The following is a 19,137-nucleotide window of genomic DNA, read 5'->3' on the forward strand; positions in this document are numbered from 1 at the left end:
AAATCAACCTGTGAGGGGGGCCTGAGCCCCCCACATACCCTGGAGACTGCCACCTCCCCGGGGCACTACGTTTTATAATTTGGGGGTCTGTTATAGACCCCCCAGTCCTTGGGACCACCACCCCCCAGGGCTTTGGAAAAAGCGGGAGGGGGGCCGCGCGGCCCCCCTCCTGGAGCCATTGATGGCCCTGAGGACCGCCACCCCCAGGGTCTGCACCTGCAGTGTCACGGGGTGCCCACCCCATGACACTGCTGTTTGCAATGGCGGGGCAGGAGCTTCGCAGCTCCCACCCTGCCATTGCAAACTGCTTTGCTTCATTGAAGCGAGAGCAGGGAAACGTCAGGATCAGTTATATAAGTAAGTTTTTGTATGAAACCTGTTGGAACTCATATACTACAAAGAGTAGCAAGGCCTGATGACTAGTTTACCATAATGAATTGATTTGACTTTTTGTCTAATTGAATTCTTCTGTAAATAATGGGTTATCTTTTGCACACGGGTTATATGTGTTCTTTTTTTAGATAAGTTGCAAAATCAAAGGGACATGATAGTAATGTGTTACATTATGTCTTCTTAGGGGGTCACCGCTATATGCAAATATCTGTTGTCCTGAAGAAGGTCTTAAGGAGTAAACGACAAATGACCGAAACGTCGACTATAGAGTCCATTTCTACATTTGTTAATGATTTCACAAGTGACCTTCACTTTAAGAAAAATCTCTTTTTCATGTGAATGCATTTTGATAAATTTTAATGGTTGATATGTACCCTTTCAACTTTTGAACAATAACATATATAAAAGAAATATCTTTTGATAAAAAAGATTCCCTGTGTTGCTGTTTTTTTGCTTTATTGCTCTCTTTTGTCTCTAGTTGAGACATACAGAATAGTTTTGAACAGATACCAATTAGGTTGGGTCAGACCAATTAATGCAAATAAAGTTTTATTCTGATTTCTGTTAAATATTTCTTTGAACAAATTCTCTTGCTTCAATGAAGCAAAGCTGATTGCCTTTCCATATGGGGAGCAGCATGTTAGCTGCTCCCCATGTGGAAACGCAATGCTGGCTCCCGCAGGAGGCGGAGGGCCGGTGGGACAGTGGAGGAATTGGGGACCCCCCACGGTCCCCATCGAAGAGGGTCAGCCCTGGGGGATGGGGTCCCCGGAGATCCAAGTGGCCCGGGAGGTGGGCCACGCGCCCCCCCATCCCCCATTAAAAAAAAGAATTAAAAAAAAACAATTGCCGGCCCCAGGGGATGGGGTTCCCGGGGCCTTAAGTGGCCTGAGGAGGGGGCCATGTCCCTGGGGAAGGGATCCACAGGGCCCGGTTGCCATGGGAGTGGGGCCATGCGGCCAAATTCCAGTAAAGAAAATGTTTAGATATAAATTTGGGGGTCAGGCCCTGGGGGATGAGGTCCTCAGGGCCCCAAAAAAGTAAAAGGGAGGGGGCCACCCAGCCCCATTTCAAAAATGTTTTTTTTAAAGAGATGCAATCGTCCCTAGGCCCCGCCCCTCACAAAAACACTCTGAAAACGCGCCCTGTGGTGCATTTTAAATAGGGGAATTAATTCCCCTTCAATACTGGGGGTCCCTGGGGGCCAACTAGCCCACCAGGTACCTCCAGTAAGCGTCACAGGGCTGTGTTGCAGATAGGTGGTCCAGGCCACGCCCCTTTTTACACCTCTCTTTAATGCAGCCTTGTGGCGCTTACTGGAGGTACCTGGTGGGCTAGTTGGACCCCAGGGACCCTCAGGATTTAAGGGGACTTAATCCCCCAACTTAAAACATGCCACGGGGGCATTTGCACAGTGGTGAAGGTAGGGGGCAAGGCCTGAGGTGATATGTGTGCAAACACTCCCTGTGGCGCATTTTAAATTGGGGAATTAATTCCTCTTCAATCCTGAGATCCCCTGGGGGCCAACTAGCCCACCAGGTACCTCCAGTAAGCGTCACGGAGCTGCGTTGCAGTGTTGTAAAAAGGGACGTGGCCTCTAAATACCTCCCTGCAATGCAGCTCCCTGGCGCATACTGCAAGTACTCGGTGGGCTAGTTGGCCCACAGGGGACCTCAGGATTGAAGAGGAATTAATTCCCCAACTTAAAACGAGCCACAGGGCGTGTTTGCAGACATATCACCTCAGGCCCGCCCCCTTCCATCACCATTGTGCAAATGCGTCCTGTGGTGCGTTTTAAGTTGAGGAATTAATTTCTCTTCAATCTTGAGGGTTAACTAGCCCACCAGGTACCTCCAGTAAGCACAACGCCCCTTTTTACATCTCTCTGCTGCCCAGCTCTGTGGCGCTCACTGGATGTACCTTGTGGGCTAGTTGGACTCTACAGACCCTCAGGATTGAAGGGGAATTATTTCCCGAACTCAAAACGAGCCACAGGGCGTGTTTGCACAGTGGTGAAGGGAGAGGATGGTGTAGGAAAGTGGCTCTATATACACTGGACCGAAGTAAAATCAGCTGAACTACGAATTCCGATTTACTCACCTGTTATCAGGAGAGACCACAGTGCTGCATCTTTGAGCCCAGTACTGATCCTGAAAAGTAATTCTAACCGGACTTATTAGTAACTTGAATTTCCTTCCGTAGGTTAACATTGACTGGTTTCACTTCGAAATTCTTCTAAGTGTGGAGTTTTGGAACTTACGAACATTCCTCTGAAATCAGATGAACTATGAATTCCAATTTACTCACATGTCATCAGGACAGACCTCAGTGCTGCATCTTTGAGCCCAGTACTGATCCTGAAAAATAATTCTAACCGCACTTACCAGTAACTTGAATTTCCTTCCATAGGATATCATTGCCTCACACCCCTGTTCCTGTTTGAAAGTTTAATAGTACTCCCTTGAGTCATTGAGCTAATGAGCTCGTGGATGAAGCACCCGCATGCCTCTGAGAGGTACCTGACCTGAGAAAGATGTTGGCAGCCTACTCAGCAAACCCCACATTTGAAAGACTGTAATCTCAACTGATGACAGTTAAAGAACCAGAGACAAGTGTCTAGAGATCAGCACAATCTGCACCAACTGTGCCAAAACAATCAAACACTCTTGAAGCTAGCAAGTAACTGAAACTGCATTTACCACAATGTCAGGGGTGAACCTTGCTGGGAGGTGAAGCGGTGTGCTCCCACCCCTGTTCCTGTTAAATAATACTCCTGTGAGTCATTGAGCTGATGAGCTCATGGTTGTAGCACCCGCATGCCTGTGAGAGTTACCTGAACTGAGAAAGATGTTGGCAGCCTACTCAGCAAACCCCAAATTTCAAAGACTGTAATCTCTACTGATGACGGTTAAAGAACCAGAAACACATGTCTAGAGATCAGCACTATCTGGGCCAACTGTGGCGACACACTCAAACACTTTTGAAGCAAGTAAGTAACTGAAACTGCATTTACCACAATGCCAGGGGCAAACCTTGCTGGGAGGTGAAGAGGTGTGCTCCCACCCCTGCTCCTGTTTAATAGTACTCCCATGAGTCATTGACCTGACGAGCTCGTGGATGAAGCACCCGCATGCCTGTGAGAGGTACCTGACGTGAGAAAGACGCTAGCAGCCTACTCAGCAAACTCCAAATTTCAATTACTGTATTCTCTACTGATGACGGTTAAAGAACACGAAGCACATGTCTAGAGATCAGCACTATCTGCGCCAACTGTGGCGAAACACTTGAACACTCTTGAAGCAGGCAAGTAACCAAAATAGCATTTACCACAATGCCAGGGGCGAACCTTGCTGGGAGGTGAAGCGGTGTGCTCCCACCCCTGTTCCTGTTTAATAGTACTCCCCTGAGTCATTGAGTTGACTAGCTCGTGGATGAAGGACCCGCATGCCTGTGAGAGGTACATGACCTGGGAAAGATGTTGGCAGCCTACTCAGCAAACTCCAGATTTGAAAGACTGTAATCTCTACTGATGACGGTTAAAGAACATGAAACATGTGTCTAGTGATCAGCACTATCTGCGCCAACTGTGGCGAAACACTCAAACACTCTTGAAGCAAGCAAGCAAGTAACCAAAACTGCATTTACCACAATGCCAGGGGCGAAACTTGCTGGGAGGTGCAGGGGTGAGCTCCCACCCCTGTTACTGTTTAATAGTACTCCTGTGAGTTATTGAGCTGACAAGCTCGTAGATGAAGCACCCGCATGCCTGTGAGAGGTAACCTGACGTGAGAAAGACGCTAGCAGCCTACTCAGCAAACTCCAAATTTCAATTACTGTAATCTCTACTGATGACGGTTACAGAACCAGAAACATGTGCATACAGATCAGCACTATCTGTGCCAACTGTGGTGAAACACTCGAACACTCTTGAAGCAAGCAAGTAACCAAAACTGCATTTACCACAATGCCAGGGGCAAACCTTGCTGAGAAGTGAAGCGGTGTGCTCCCACCCCTGTTTCTGTTTAATAGTACTCCTGTGAGTCATTGAGCTTTCGAGCTCGTGGAAAAAGCACCCGCATGCCTGTGAGAGGTTCCTGACCTGAGAAAGATGTTGGCATCCTACTCAGCAAACCCCACATTGGAAAGACTGTATTCTCTACTGATGACAGTTAAAGAACCAGAAACACGTTTCAAGAGATTAGCACTATCTGCTCAAACTGTGGCGAAACACTCGAACACTCTTGAAGCAAGCAAGTAACCAAAACTGTATTTACCACAATCCCAGGGGCGAACCTTGCTGGGAGGTGAAGCGGTGTGCTCCCACCCCTGTTCCTGTTTAATAATACTCCTGTGAGTCATTGAGCTGATGAACTTGTGGATGAAGCACCCGCATGCTTGTCAGAGGTACCTGACCTGAGAAAGTTATTGGCAGCCTACTCAGAAAACCCCAAATTTCAAAGACTGTAATCTCTACTGATGACGGTTAAAGAACCAGAAACACAGGTCTAGAGATCAGCACTATCTGCGCCAGCAGTGGTGAAACACTCGAACACTTCTGAAGCAAGCAAGTAACCGAAACTGCATTTACCACAATTCCAGGGGCAAACCTTGCTGAGAGGTGAAGCGGTGTGCTCCGAAACCTGTTCCTTTTAAATAGTACTCCCATGAGTCATTGTGCTGACGAGCTCGTGGCTGAAGCACCCGCATGCCTGTGAGAGGTACCTGACCTGAGAAAGACGATGTTAACCTACTCAGCAAGACCCCAAATTTCATAGACTGTAATCTCTACTGATGACACTTAAAGAACCAGAAACATGTGTCTAGCGATCAGTACTATCTGCGCCAACTGTGGCGAAACACTTGAACACCTTTGAAGCTAGCAAGTAATCAAAACTGCATTTACCACAATGCCAGGGGTGAACCTTGCTGGGAGGTGAAGCGGTGTGCCCCCACCCCTGTTCCTGTTTAATAGTACCTCCGTGAGTCATTGAGCTGACAAGCTCGTGGATGAAGCACCAGCATGCCTCTGAGAGGTACCTGACCTGAGAAAGACGTTGGCAGCCTACTTAGCAAACCCCAAATTTGAAAGACTGTAATCTCTAATGATGACGGTTAAAGAACCAGAAACATGTGCATACAGATCAGCACTATCTGCGCCAACTGTGGTGAAACACTCGAACACTCTTGAAGCAAGCAAGTAATCGAAAAGGCATTTACCACAATGCCAGGGGCGAACCTTGCTGGGAGGTGAAGCGATGTGCTCCCACCCCTGTTCCTGTTTAATAGTACTCCTGTGAGTCATTGAGCTTTCAAGCTCGTGGATGAAGCACCCGCATGCCTGTGAGAGGTACCTGACCTGAGAAAGATATTGGCAGCCTACTCAGAAAACCCCAAATTTCAAAGACTGTAATCTCTACTGATCACGATTATTGAACCAGAAACATGTGTCTAGTGATCAGCACTATCTGAGCCTACTGTGGCGAAACACTAAAACACTCTTGAATCAAGCAAGCAAGTAACCGAAACTGCATTTACCACAATGCCAGGGGTGAGCCTTGCTGGGAGGTGAAGCAGTGCGCTCCCACCCCTGTTCCTGTTTAATAATACTCCTGTGAGTCATTGAGCTGACGAGCTTGTGGATGAAGCACCCGCATGCCTGTGAGAGGTACCTGGCCTGAGAAAGACCATAGCAGCCTACTCAGCAAACTCCTAATTTCAAAGACTGTAATCTTTACTGATGAGGGTTAAAGAACCAGAAACACATGTCTAGAGATCAGCACTATCTGCGCCAACTGTGGCGAAATACTCGAACACTCTTGAAGCAAGCAAGTAACCGAAACTGCATTTACCACAATGCCAGGGGCGAACCTTGCTGGGACGTGAAGCAGTGTGCTTCCACCCCTGTTCCTGTTTAATTTTACTCCCGTGAGTCATTGAGCTGACAAGCTCGTGGATGAAGCACCAGCATGCCTGTGAGAAGTACCTGACCTGAGAAAGACGGTGGCAGCCTACTCAGCAAACCCCAAATTTGAAAGACTGTAATCTCTACTGATGAAGGTTAAAGAACAAGAAGCATGTGCATACAGATCAGCACTATCTGCGCCAACTGTGGTGAAACGCTCGAACACTCTTGAAGCAAGCAAGTAACCAAAACTGCATTTACCGCAATGCCAGGGGCGAACCTTGCTAAGAGGTGAAGCGGCGTGCTCCCACCCCTGTTCCTGTTTAATAGTACTCCTGTGAGTCATTGAGCTTTCGAGCTCGTGAATGAAGCACCCGCATGCCTGTGAGAGGTTCTTGACCTGAGAATGATGTTGGCACCCTACTCAGCAAACCCCACACTGAAAAGACTGTAATCTCTACTGATGACAGTTAAAGAACAAGAAACACGTTTCTAGAGATCAGCACTTTCTGCTCCAACTGTGGCGAAACACTCGAACACTCTTGAAGGAAGCAAGTAACCAAAACTGCATTTACCACAATGCCAGAGGCGAACCTTGCTCGGAGGTGAAGCGGTGTGCACCCACCCCTGTTCCTGCCTAATAATACTCCTGTGAGTCATTGAGCTGATGAGCTTGTGGATGAAGCACCCGCATGCCTGTGAGAGGTACCTGACCTGAGAAAGATGTTGGCAGCCTACTCAGAAAACCCCAAATTTCAAAGACTGTAATCTCTACTGATGACGGTTAGAGAACCAGAAACACAGGTCTAGAGAACAGCACTATCTGTGCAGCTGTGGCGAAACACTCGAACACTCTTGAAGCAAGCAAGTAACCAAAACTGCATTAACCACGTTGCCAGGGGTGAACCTTGCTGGGAGGTGAAGCATGTGCTCCCACCCGTGTTCCTGTTTAATAGTACTCCTGTGAGTTATTGAGCTGACGAGCTTGTGGATGAAGCACTTGCATGCCTGCAAGAGGTTCCTGACCTGAGAAAGATGTTGGCAGCCTACTCAGCAAACCCCAAATTTGAAAAACTGTAATCTCTACTGATGATGGTTAAAGAACCAGAAACACGTGTATAGAGAACAGCTCTATCTGCGCCAACTGTGGCGAAACAGCTCTATCTGCGCCAACTGTGGTGAAACACTCAAACACTCTTGAAGCAAGCAAGTAACCGAAACTGCATTTACCAAAACTGCGCCTTGAGACCCTCTGGGTGAGTAGTGCGCTATATAAATGCTTTGATTGATTGATTGACCAAAATGACATGGTCGAGCCTTTTTGGGAGGTGCAGCAGTGTGCTCCCACCCCTGTTCCTGGTTAATAGTACTCCTGTGAGTCATTGAGCTAACGAGCTTGTGGATGACGCACCCGTATGCCTGTGAGAGAAAAACTGACCTGAGAAAGATGTTGGCAGCCTTCTCGAACAGCCTTGAAGAAAGCAAGTAACCGAAACTGCATTTACCACAATTTCAGGGGCAAACCTTGCTGAGAGGTGAAGCGGTGTGCTCCGAAACCTGTTCCTTTTAAATAGTACTCCCGTGAGTCATTGTGCTGACGAGCTCGTGGCTGAAGCACCCGCATGCCTGTGAGAGGTGCCTGACCTGAGAAAGACGATGTTAACCTACTCAGCAAGACCCCAAATTTCATAGACTGTAATCTCTACTGATGACACTTAAAGAACCAGAAACACGTGTCTAGCGATCAGTACTATCTGCGCCAACTGTGGCGAAACACTTGAACACCTTTGAAGCTAGCAAGTAATCAGAACTGCATTTACCACAATGCCAGGGGTGAACCTTGCTGGGAGGTGAAGCGGTGTGCTCCCACCCCTGTTCCTGTTTAATAGTACCTCCGTGAGTCATTGAGCTGACAAACTCGTGGATGAAGCACCAGCATGCCTCTGAGAGGTACCTGACCTGAGAAAGACGTTGGCAGCCTACTTAGCAAACCCCAAATTTGAAAGACTGTAATCTCTAATGATGATGGTTAAAGAACCAGAAACATGTGCATACAGATCAGCACTATCTGCGCCAACTGTGGTGAAACACTCGAACACTCTTGAAGCAAGCAAGTAATCGAAACGGCATTTACCACAATGCCAGGGGCGAACCTTGCTGGGAGGTGAAGCGGTGTGCTCCCACCCCTGGTCCTGTTTAATAGTACTCCTGTGAGTCATTGATCTTTCGAGCTCGTGGATGAAGCACCCGCATGCCTGTGAGAGGTACCTGACCTGAGAAAGATATTGGCAGCCTACTCAGAAAACCCCAAATTTCAAAGACTGTAATCTCTACTGATCACGATTATTGAACCAGAAACATGTGTCTAGTGATCAGCACTATCTGAGCCTACTGTGGCAAAACACTAAAACACTCTTGAATCAAGCAAGCAAGTAACCGAAACTGCACTTACCACAATGCCAGGGGTGAGCCTTGCTGGGAGGTGAAGCAGTGCGCTCCCACCCCTGTTCCTGTTTAATAATACTCCTGTGAGTCATTGAGCTGACGAGCTCGTGGATGAAGCACCCGCATGCCTGTGAGAGGTACCTGGCCTGAGAAAGACCATAGCAGCCTACTCAGCAAACTCCTAATTTCAAAGACTGTAATCTCTACGGATGAGGGTTAAAGAACCAGAAACACATGTCTAGAGATCAGCACTATCTGCGCCAACTGTGGCGAAATACTCGAACACTCTTGAAGCAAGCAAGTAACCGAAACTGCATTTACCACAATGCCAGGGGCGAACCTTGCTGGGACGTGAAGCGGTGTGCTTCCACCCCTGTTCCTGTTTAATTTTACTCCCGTGAGCCATTGAGCTGACAAGCTCGTGGATGAAGCACCAGCATGCCTGTGAGAAGTACCTGACCTGAGAAAGACGGTGGCAGCCTACTCAGCAAACCCCAAATTTGAAAGACTGTAATCTCTACTGATGAAGGTTAAAGAACAAGAAGCATGTGCATACAGATCAGCACTATCTGTGCCAACTGTGGTGAAACGCTCGAACACTCTTGAAGCAAGCAAGTAACCAAAACTGCATTTACCGCAATGCCAGGGGCGAACCTTGCTAAGAGGTGAAGCGGCGTGCTCCCACCCCTGTTCCTGTTTAATAGTACTCCTGTGAGTCATTGAGCTTTCGAGCTCATGAATGAAGCACCCGCATGCCTGTGAGAGGTTCTTGACCTGAGAATGATGTTGGCACCCTACTCAGCAAACCCCACACTGAAAAGACTGTAATCTCTACTGATGACAGTTAAAGAACAAGAAACACGTTTCTAGAGATCAGCACTATCTGCTCCAACTGTGGCGAAACACTCGAACACTCTTGAAGGAAGCAAGTAACCAAAACTGCATTTACCACAATGCCAGAGGCGAACCTTGCTCGGAGGTGAAGTGGTGTGCACCCACCCCTGTTCCTGCCTAATAATACTCCTGTGAGTCATTGAGCTGATGAGCTTGTGGATGAAGCACCCGCATGCCTGTGAGAGGTACCTGACCTGAGAAAGATGTTGGCAGCCTACTCAGAAAACCCCAAATTTCAAAGACTGTAATCTCTACTGATGACGGTTAGAGAACCAGAAACACAGGTCTAGAGAACAGCACTATCTGTGCAGCTGTGGCGAAACACTCGAACACTCTTGAAGCAAGCAAGTAACCAAAACTGCATTAACCACGTTGCCAGGGGTGAACCTTGCTGGGAGGTGAAGCATGTGCTCCCACCCGTGTTCCTGTTTAATAGTACTCCTGTGAGTTATTGAGCTGACGAGCTTGTGGATGAAGCACTTGCATGCCTGCAAGAGGTGCCTGACCTGAGAAAGATGTTGGCAGCCTACTCAGCAAACCCCAAATTTGAAAAACTGTAATCTCTACTGATGATGGTTAAAGAACCAGAAACACGTGTATAGAGAACAGCTCTATCTGCGCCAACTGTGGCGAAACAGCTCTATCTGCACCAACTGTGGTGAAACACTCAAACACTCTTGAAGCAAGCAAGTAACCGAAACTGCATTTACCAAAACTGCGCCTTGAGACCCTCTGGGTGAGTAGTGCGCTATATAAATGCTTTGATTGATTGACCAAAATGACATGGTCGAGCCTTTTTGGGAGGTGAAGCAGTGTGCTCCCAACCCTGTTCCTGGTTAATAGTACTCCTGTGAGTCATTGAGCTAACGAGCTTGTGGATGACGCACCCGTATGCCTGTGAGAGAAAAACTGACCTGAGAAAGATGTTGGCAGCCTACTCGAACAGCCTTGAAGAAAGCAAGTAACCGAAACTGCATTTACCACAATTCCAGGGGCAAACCTTGCTGAGAGGTGAAGCGGTGTGCTCCGAAACCTGTTCCTTTTAAATAGTACTCCCGTGAGTCATTGTGCTGACGAGCTCGTGGCTGAAGCACCCGCATGCCTGTGAGAGGTACCTGACCTGAGAAAGACGATGTTAACCTACTCAGCAAGACCCCAAATTTCATAGACTGTAATCTCTACTGATGACACTTAAAGAACCAGAAACACGTGTCTAGCGATCAGTACTATCTGCGCCAACTGTGGCGAAACACTTGAACACCTTTGAAGCTAGCAAGTAATCAGAACTGCATTTACCACAATGCCAGGGGTGAACCTTGCTGGGAGGTGAAGCGGTGTGCTCCCACCCCTGTTCCTGTTTAATAGTACCTCCGTGAGTCATTGAGCTGACAAGCTCGTGGATGAAGCACCAGCATGCCTCTGAGAGGTACCTGACCTGAGAAAGACGTTGGCAGCCTACTTAGCAAACCCCAAATTTGAAAGACTGTAATCTCTAATGATGACGGTTAAAGAACCAGAAACATGTGCATACAGATCAGCACTATCTGCGCCAACTGTGGTGAAACACTCGAACACTCTTGAAGCAAGCAAGTAATCGAAACGGCATTTACCACAATGCCAGGGGCGAACCTTGCTGGGAGGTGAAGCGGTGTGCTCCCACCCCTGTTCCTGTTTAATAGTACTCCTGTGAGTCATTGAGCTTTCGAGCTCGTGGATGAAGCACCCGCATGCCTGTGAGAGGTACCTGACCTGAGAAAGATATTGGCAGCCTACTCAGAAAACCCCAAATTTCAAAGACTGTAATCTCTACTGATCACGATTATTGAACCAGAAACATGTGTCTAGTGATCAGCACTATCTGAGCCTACTGTGGCGAAACACTAAAACACTCTTGAATCAAGCAAGCAAGTAACCGAAACTGCATTTACCACAATGCCAGGGGTGAGCCTTGCTGGGAGGTGAAGCAGTGCGCTCCCACCCCTGTTCCTGTTTAATAATACTCCTGTGAGTCATTGAGCTGACGAGCTTGTGGATGAAGCACCCGCATGCCTGTGAGAGGTACCTGGCCTGAGAAAGACCATAGCAGCCTACTCAGCAAACTCCTAATTTCAAAGACTGTAATCTTTACTGATGAGGGTTAAAGAACCAGAAACACATGTCTAGAGATCAGCACTATCTGCGCCAACTGTGGCGAAATACTCGAACACTCTTGAAGCAAGCAAGTAACCGAAACTGCATTTACCACAATGCCAGGGGCGAACCTTGCTGGGACGTGAAGCAGTGTGCTTCCACCCCTGTTCCTGTTTAATTTTACTCCCGTGAGTCATTGAGCTGACAAGCTCGTGGATGAAGCACCAGCATGCCTGTGAGAAGTACCTGACCTGAGAAAGACGGTGGCAGCCTACTCAGCAAACCCCAAATTTGAAAGACTGTAATCTCTACTGATGAAGGTTAAAGAACAAGAAGCATGTGCATACAGATCAGCACTATCTGCGCCAACTGTGGTGAAACGCTCGAACACTCTTGAAGCAAGCAAGTAACCAAAACTGCATTTACCGCAATGCCAGGGGCGAACCTTGCTAAGAGGTGAAGCGGCGTGCTCCCACCCCTGTTCCTGTTTAATAGTACTCCTGTGAGTCATTGAGCTTTCGAGCTCGTGAATGAAGCACCCGCATGCCTGTGAGAGGTTCTTGACCTGAGAATGATGTTGGCACCCTACTCAGCAAACCCCACACTGAAAAGACTGTAATCTCTACTGATGACAGTTAAAGAACAAGAAACACGTTTCTAGAGATCAGCACTTTCTGCTCCAACTGTGGCGAAACACTCGAACACTCTTGAAGGAAGCAAGTAACCAAAACTGCATTTACCACAATGCCAGAGGCGAACCTTGCTCGGAGGTGAAGCGGTGTGCACCCACCCCTGTTCCTGCCTAATAATACTCCTGTGAGTCATTGAGCTGATGAGCTTGTGGATGAAGCACCCGCATGCCTGTGAGAGGTACCTGACCTGAGAAAGATGTTGGCAGCCTACTCAGAAAACCCCAAATTTCAAAGACTGTAATCTCTACTGATGACGGTTAGAGAACCAGAAACACAGGTCTAGAGAACAGCACTATCTGTGCAGCTGTGGCGAAACACTCGAACACTCTTGAAGCAAGCAAGTAACCAAAACTGCATTAACCACGTTGCCAGGGGTGAACCTTGCTGGGAGGTGAAGCATGTGCTCCCACCCGTGTTCCTGTTTAATAGTACTCCTGTGAGTTATTGAGCTGACGAGCTTGTGGATGAAGCACTTGCATGCCTGCAAGAGGTTCCTGACCTGAGAAAGATGTTGGCAGCCTACTCAGCAAACCCCAAATTTGAAAAACTGTAATCTCTACTGATGATGGTTAAAGAACCAGAAACACGTGTATAGAGAACAGCTCTATCTGCGCCAACTGTGGCGAAACAGCTCTATCTGCGCCAACTGTGGTGAAACACTCAAACACTCTTGAAGCAAGCAAGTAACCGAAACTGCATTTACCAAAACTGCGCCTTGAGACCCTCTGGGTGAGTAGTGCGCTATATAAATGCTTTGATTGATTGATTGACCAAAATGACATGGTCGAGCCTTTTTGGGAGGTGCAGCAGTGTGCTCCCACCCCTGTTCCTGGTTAATAGTACTCCTGTGAGTCATTGAGCTAACGAGCTTGTGGATGACGCACCCGTATGCCTGTGAGAGAAAAACTGACCTGAGAAAGATGTTGGCAGCCTACTCGAACAGCCTTGAAGAAAGCAAGTAACCGAAACTGCATTTACCACAATTTCAGGGGCAAACCTTGCTGAGAGGTGAAGCGGTGTGCTCCGAAACCTGTTCCTTTTAAATAGTACTCCCGTGAGTCATTGTGCTGACGAGCTCGTGGCTGAAGCACCCGCATGCCTGTGAGAGGTGCCTGACCTGAGAAAGACGATGTTAACCTACTCAGCAAGACCCCAAATTTCATAGACTGTAATCTCTACTGATGACACTTAAAGAACCAGAAACACGTGTCTAGCGATCAGTACTATCTGCGCCAACTGTGGCGAAACACTTGAACACCTTTGAAGCTAGCAAGTAATCAGAACTGCATTTACCACAATGCCAGGGGTGAACCTTGCTGGGAGGTGAAGCGGTGTGCTCCCACCCCTGTTCCTGTTTAATAGTACCTCCGTGAGTCATTGAGCTGACAAACTCGTGGATGAAGCACCAGCATGCCTCTGAGAGGTACCTGACCTGAGAAAGACGTTGGCAGCCTACTTAGCAAACCCCAAATTTGAAAGACTGTAATCTCTAATGATGATGGTTAAAGAACCAGAAACATGTGCATACAGATCAGCACTATCTGCGCCAACTGTGGTGAAACACTCGAACACTCTTGAAGCAAGCAAGTAATCGAAACGGCATTTACCACAATGCCAGGGGCGAACCTTGCTGGGAGGTGAAGCGGTGTGCTCCCACCCCTGGTCCTGTTTAATAGTACTCCTGTGAGTCATTGATCTTTCGAGCTCGTGGATGAAGCACCCGCATGCCTGTGAGAGGTACCTGACCTGAGAAAGATATTGGCAGCCTACTCAGAAAACCCCAAATTTCAAAGACTGTAATCTCTACTGATCACGATTATTGAACCAGAAACATGTGTCTAGTGATCAGCACTATCTGAGCCTACTGTGGCAAAACACTAAAACACTCTTGAATCAAGCAAGCAAGTAACCGAAACTGCACTTACCACAATGCCAGGGGTGAGCCTTGCTGGGAGGTGAAGCAGTGCGCTCCCACCCCTGTTCCTGTTTAATAATACTCCTGTGAGTCATTGAGCTGACGAGCTCGTGGATGAAGCACCCGCATGCCTGTGAGAGGTACCTGGCCTGAGAAAGACCATAGCAGCCTACTCAGCAAACTCCTAATTTCAAAGACTGTAATCTCTACGGATGAGGGTTAAAGAACCAGAAACACATGTCTAGAGATCAGCACTATCTGCGCCAACTGTGGCGAAATACTCGAACACTCTTGAAGCAAGCAAGTAACCGAAACTGCATTTACCACAATGCCAGGGGCGAACCTTGCTGGGACGTGAAGCGGTGTGCTTCCACCCCTGTTCCTGTTTAATTTTACTCCCGTGAGCCATTGAGCTGACAAGCTCGTGGATGAAGCACCAGCATGCCTGTGAGAAGTACCTGACCTGAGAAAGACGGTGGCAGCCTACTCAGCAAACCCCAAATTTGAAAGACTGTAATCTCTAATGATGATGGTTAAAGAACCAGAAACATGTGCATACAGATCAGCACTATCTGCGCCAACTGTGGTGAAACACTCGAACACTCTTGAAGCAAGCAAGTAATCGAAACGGCATTTACCACAATGCCAGGGGCGAACCTTGCTGGGAGGTGAAGCGGTGTGCTCCCACCCCTGGTCCTGTTTAATAGTACTCCTGTGAGTCATTGATCTTTCGAGCTCGTGGATGAAGCACCCGCATGCCTGTGAGAGGTACCTGACCTGAGAAAGATATTGGCAGCCTACTCAGAAAACCCCAAATTTCAAAGACTGTAATCTCTACTGATCACGATTATTGAACCAGAAACATGTGTCTAGTGATCAGCACTATCTGAGCCTACTGTGGCAAAACACTAAAACACTCTTGAATCAAGCAAGCAAGTAACCGAAACTGCACTTACCACAATGCCAGGGGTGAGCCTTGCTGGGAGGTGAAGCAGTGCGCTCCCACCCCTGTTCCTGTTTAATAATACTCCTGTGAGTCATTGAGCTGACGAGCTCGTGGACGAAGCACCCGCATGCCTGTGAGAGGTACCTGGCCTGAGAAAGACCATAGCAGCCTACTCAGCAAACTCCTAATTTCAAAGACTGTAATCTCTACGGATGAGGGTTAAAGAACCAGAAACACATGTCTAGAGATCAGCACTATCTGCGCCAACTGTGGCGAAATACTCGAACACTCTTGAAGCAAGCAAGTAACCGAAACTGCATTTACCACAATGCCAGGGGCGAACCTTGCTGGGACGTGAAGCGGTGTACTTCCACCCCTGTTCCTGTTTAATTTTACTCCCGTGAGCCATTGAGCTGACAAGCTCGTGGATGAAGCACCAGCATGCCTGTGAGAAGTACCTGACCTGAGAAAGACGGTGGCAGCCTACTCAGCAAACCCCAAATTTGAAAGACTGTAATCTCTACTGATGAAGGTTAAAGAACAAGAAGCATGTGCATACAGATCAGCACTATCTGTGCCAACTGTGGTGAAACGCTCGAACACTCTTGAAGCAAGCAAGTAACCAAAACTGCATTTACCGCAATGCCAGGGGCGAACCTTGCTAAGAGGTGAAGCGGCGTGCTCCCACCCCTGTTCCTGTTTAATAGTACTCCTGTGAGTCATTGAGCTTTCGAGCTCATGAATGAAGCACCCGCATGCCTGTGAGAGGTTCTTGACCTGAGAATGATGTTGGCACCCTACTCAGCAAACCCCACACTGAAAAGACTGTAATCTCTACTGATGACAGTTAAAGAACAAGAAACACGTTTCTAGAGATCAGCACTATCTGCTCCAACTGTGGCGAAACACTCGAACACTCTTGAAGGAAGCAAGTAACCAAAACTGCATTTACCACAATGCCAGAGGCGAACCTTGCTCGGAGGTGAAGTGGTGTGCACCCACCCCTGTTCCTGCCTAATAATACTCCTGTGAGTCATTGAGCTGATGAGCTTGTGGATGAAGCACCCGCATGCCTGTGAGAGGTACCTGACCTGAGAAAGATGTTGGCAGCCTACTCAGAAAACCCCAAATTTCAAAGACTGTAATCTCTACTGATGACGGTTAGAGAACCAGAAACACAGGTCTAGAGAACAGCACTATCTGTGCAGCTGTGGCGAAACACTCGAACACTCTTGAAGCAAGCAAGTAACCAAAACTGCATTAACCACGTTGCCAGGGGTGAACCTTGCTGGGAGGTGAAGCATGTGCTCCCACCCGTGTTCCTGTTTAATAGTACTCCTGTGAGTTATTGAGCTGACGAGCTTGTGGATGAAGCACTTGCATGCCTGCAAGAGGTGCCTGACCTGAGAAAGATGTTGGCAGCCTACTCAGCAAACCCCAAATTTGAAAAACTGTAATCTCTACTGATGATGGTTAAAGAACCAGAAACACGTGTATAGAGAACAGCTCTATCTGCGCCAACTGTGGCGAAACAGCTCTATCTGCACCAACTGTGGTGAAACACTCAAACACTCTTGAAGCAAGCAAGTAACCGAAACTGCATTTACCAAAACTGCGCCTTGAGACCCTCTGGGTGAGTAGTGCGCTATATAAATGCTTTGATTGATTGACCAAAATGACATGGTCGAGCCTTTTTGGGAGGTGAAGCAGTGTGCTCCCAACCCTGTTCCTGGTTAATAGTACTCCTGTGAGTCATTGAGCTAACGAGCTTGTGGATGACGCACCCGTATGCCTGTGAGAGAAAAACTGACCTGAGAAAGATGTTGGCAGCCTACTCGAACAGCCTTGAAGAAAGCAAGTAACCGAAACTGCATTTACCACAATTCCAGGGGCAAACCTTGCTGAGAGGTGAAGCGGTGTGCTCCGAAACCTGTTCCTTTTAAATAGTACTCCCATGAGTCATTGTGCTGACGAGCTCGTGGCTGAAGCACCCGCATGCCTGTGAGAGGTACCTGACCTGAGAAAGACGATGTTAACCTACTCAGCAAGACCCCAAATTTCATAGACTGTAATCTCTACTGATGACACTTAAAGAACCAGAAACACGTGTCTAGCGATCAGTACTATCTGCGCCAACTGTGGCGAAACACTTGAACACCTTTGAAGCTAGCAAGTAATCAGAACTGCATTTACCACAATGCCAGGGGTGAACCTTGCTGGGAGGTGAAGCGGTGTGCTCCCACCCCTGTTCCTGTTTAATAGTACCTCCGTGAGTCATTGAGCTGACAAGCTCGTGGATGAAGCACCAGCATGCCTCTGAGAGGTACCTGACCTGAGAAAGACGTTGGCAGCCTACTTAGCAAACCCCAAATTTGAAAGACTGTAATCTCTAATGATGACGGTTAAAGAACCAGAAACATGTGCATACAGATCAGCACTATCTGCGCCAACTGTGGTGAAACACTCGAACACTCTTGAAGCAAGCAAGTAATCGAAACGGCATTTACCACAATGCCAGGGGCGAACCTTGCTGGGAGGTGAAGCGGTGTGCTCCCACCCCTGTTCCTGTTTAATAGTACTCCTGTGAGTCATTGAGCTTTCGAGCTCGTGGATGAAGCACCCGCATGCCTGTGAGAGGTACCTGACCTGAGAAAGATATTGGCAGCCTACTCAGAAAACCCCAAATTTCAAAGACTGTAATCTCTACTGATCACGATTATTGAACCAGAAACATGTGTCTAGTGATCAGCACTATCTGAGCCTACTGTGGCGAAACACTAAAACACTCTTGAATCAAGCAAGCAAGTAACCGAAACTGCATTTACCACAATGCCAGGGGTGAGCCTTGCTGGGAGGTGAAGCAGTGCGCTCCCACCCCTGTTCCTGTTTAATAATACTCCTGTGAGTCATTGAGCTGACGAGCTCGTGGATGAAGCACCCGCATGCCTGTGAGAGGTACCTGGCCTGAGAAAGACCATAGCAGCCTACTCAGCAAACTCCTAATTTCAAAGACTGTAATCTCGACTGATGAGGGTTAAAGAACCAGAAACACATGTCTAGAGATCAGCACTATCTGCACCAACTGTGGCGAAATACTCGAACACTCTTGAAGCAAGCAAGTAACCGAAACTGCATTTACCACAATGCCAGGGGCGAACCTTGCTGGGACGTGAAGCGGTGTGCTTCCACCCCTGTTCCTGTTTAATTTTACTCCCGTGAGCCATTGAGCTGACAAGCTCGTGGATGAAGCACCAGCATGCCTGTGAGAAGTACCTGACCTGAGAAAGACGGTGGCAGCCTACTCAGCAAACCCCAAATTTGAAAGACTGTAATCTCTACTGATGAAGGTTAAAGAACAAGAAACATGTGCATACAGATCAGCACTATCTGCGCCAACTGTGGTGAAACGCTCGAACACTCTTGAAGCAAGCAAGTAACCAAAACTGCATTTACCGCAATGCCAGGGGCGAACCTTGCTAAGAGGTGAAGCGGCGTGCTCCCACCCCTGTTCCTGTTTAATAGTACTCCTGTGAGTCATTGAGCTTTCGAGCTCGTGAATGAAGCACCCGCATGCCTGTGAGAGGTTCTTGACCTGAGAATGATGTTGGCACCCTACTCAGCAAACCCCACACTGAAAAGACTGTAATCTCTACTGATGACAGTTAAAGAACAAGAAACACGTTTCTAGAGATCAGCACTATCTGCTCCAACTGTGGCGAAACACTTGAACACTCTTGAAGGAAGCAAGTAACCAAAACTGCATTTACCACAATGCCAGAGGAGAACCTTGCTCGGAGGTGAAGCGGTGTGCACCCACCCC

This window comes from Lissotriton vulgaris, chromosome 11 (genome assembly GCF_964263255.1).
Source record: "Lissotriton vulgaris chromosome 11, aLisVul1.2, whole genome shotgun sequence".
In the NCBI taxonomy this organism is placed as follows: Eukaryota; Metazoa; Chordata; class Amphibia; order Caudata; family Salamandridae; genus Lissotriton; species Lissotriton vulgaris.